We start from the raw sequence: 2,500 nt of genomic DNA, 5'->3' as shown, positions 1-2,500 counted from the left end.
TAGGGAGGAGCAAGCCGCCGCTTAGAGACGAAGCATAAAGTGTCCTCATTCCACATAGGGCAAGCTGGATGAATCCATTTTACCCAGGACGGCCGAAGCGGCGTGGACCAGGGGAGAACTGAACTTATACTTCACACCACAGTAAGTCTACGTGTCCTCTTCACATAGGGCAAGCTAGAACTAACTATCTTACCCAGGACTGCCGAAGCAGCGTGGACCAGGGGGGAGGAACACACTTTTCATAGAAACGTAAGGCATCCATGACTGCCATAGTGCGTAAGCCGCCGCTGTGCGCGTAAACCCGTTCCCCGTAGGGAGGAGTCAAGCCGCCGCTTAGAGACGAAGTATGAAGTGTCCTCTTCCACATAGGGCAAGCTAGAATGAACTATCTTACCCAGGACCGCCGAAGCAGCGTGGACCAGGGGAGAACTGAACTTTATACTTCACACCACAGTATTGAGTAATGTGCCCTCTTCCACATAGGGCAAGCTGGAATGTTCCATTTTACCCAGGACGGCCGAAGCGGCGTGGACCAGTGGAGGACTACACAATCATGAGGTTTGATATCGACTTGTGTGTTTCAATAGGATACCGATGGTATGGTTTGAACCGATTTGATTTAGCCATTCTGAAGTCATCACTTGGTTGAAGCGCTGAACTAGGGAGGCATCGTTTACATATATATTGGTTTTCGCATGCTCTACTAGGTTAATGTCATGAGGTTGGCTATCGAGCATGCCCAAGTGATGACTTGATTGTGTGCTTGCTTGAATTCTTCACATTTCATACCATCGGTTAGTTGTCGAATCATTCCTCGATCATAACCTTCGTTCTTGGTTCATGTATGCTCTCTTCCACATAGGGCAAGCTAGAATTAACTATCTTACCCAGGACCGCCGAAGCAGCGTGGACCAGGGGAGAACTATACTTTGTCTTGTATGCCCTCTTCCACATAGGGCAAGCTAGAACTAACTATCTTACCCAGGACCGCCGAAGCAGCGTGACCAGTGAGGACTATACTTTGTTCATAACACCACAGTATTGAGTAATGTGCCCTCTTCCACATAGGGCAAGCTAGAATGAACTATCTTACCCAGGACCGCCGAGCAGCGTGGACCAGTGGAGGACTACACAATCATGAGGTTTGATATCGACTTGTGTGTTTCAATAGGATACCGATGGTATGGTTTGAACCGATTTGATTTAGCCATTCTGAAGTCATCACTTGGTTGAAGCGCTGAACTAGGGAGGCATCGTTTACATAATATTGGTTTTTCGCATGCTCTACTAGGTTAATGTCATGAGGTTGGCTATCGAGCATGCCCAAGTGATGACTTGATTGTGTGCTTGCTTGAATTCTTCACATTTCATACCATCGGTAGTTGTCGAATCATTCTCGATCATAACCTTCGTTCTTGGTTTCATGTATGCTCTCTTCCACATAGGCAAGCTAGAATTAACTATCTTACCCAGGACCGCCGAAGCAGCGTGGACCAGGGGAGAACTATACTTTGTCTTGTATGCCCTCTTCCACATAGGGCAAGCTAGAACTAACTATCTTACCCAGGACCGCCGAAGCAGCTGTGGACCAGTGGAGGACTATACTTTGTTCATAACACCACAGTATTGAGTAATGTGCCCTCTTCCACATAGGGCAAGCTAGAATGAACTATCTTACCCAGGACCGCCGGAGCAGTGTGGACCAGTGGAGGACTACACAATCATGAGGTTTGATATCGACTTGTGTGTTTCAATAGGGGTACCGATGGTATGTTTTGAACCGATTTGATTTAGCCATTCTGAAGTCATCACTTGGTTGAAGCGCTGAACTAGGGAGGGCATCGTTTACATATTTATTGGTTTTCGCGATGCTCTACTAGGTTAATGTCATAGGGTTGGCTATCGAGCATGCCCAAGTGATGACTTGATTGTGTGCTTGCTTGAATTCTTCACATTCATACCATCGGTTAGTTGTCGAATCATTCCTCGATCATAACCTTCGTTCTTGGTTCATGTATGCTCTCTTCCACATAGGCAAGCTAGAATTACTATCTTACCCAGGACCGCCGAAGCAGCGTGGACCAGGGGAGAACTATACTTTGTCTTGTATGCCCTCTTCCACATAGGGCAAGCTAGAACTAACTATCTTACCCAGGACCGCCGAAGCAGCGTGGACCAGTGGAGGACTATACTTTGTTCATTACACCACAGTATTAAGTATGGTGTCCTCTTCCACATAGGGCAAGCTAGAACTAACTATCTTACCCAGGACCGCCGAAGCAGTGTGGACCAGGGGAGGACTATACTTTATACTTCACACACTAGCCATACTGAAGTCATCACTTGGTTGAAGCGCTGAACTACGGCGGGGTAATCGTTTACAGGTTATAATCATATAGCTGCATGCTCATTAGTAGATAATGGAATATTGTATGGCAATATGAGCATGCCCAAGTGATGACTTTGTTTCAAGCTCACAGGTAGGGTATTGAGTCCTCTT

The sequence above is a fragment of the Anopheles ziemanni genome, assembly GCF_943734765.1.
Source record: "Anopheles ziemanni chromosome X unlocalized genomic scaffold, idAnoZiCoDA_A2_x.2 X_unloc_59, whole genome shotgun sequence".
In the NCBI taxonomy this organism is placed as follows: Eukaryota; Metazoa; Arthropoda; class Insecta; order Diptera; family Culicidae; genus Anopheles; species Anopheles ziemanni.
The sequence above is the reverse complement of the archived record's forward strand: the minus strand, read 5'-3'. Positions refer to the sequence as shown.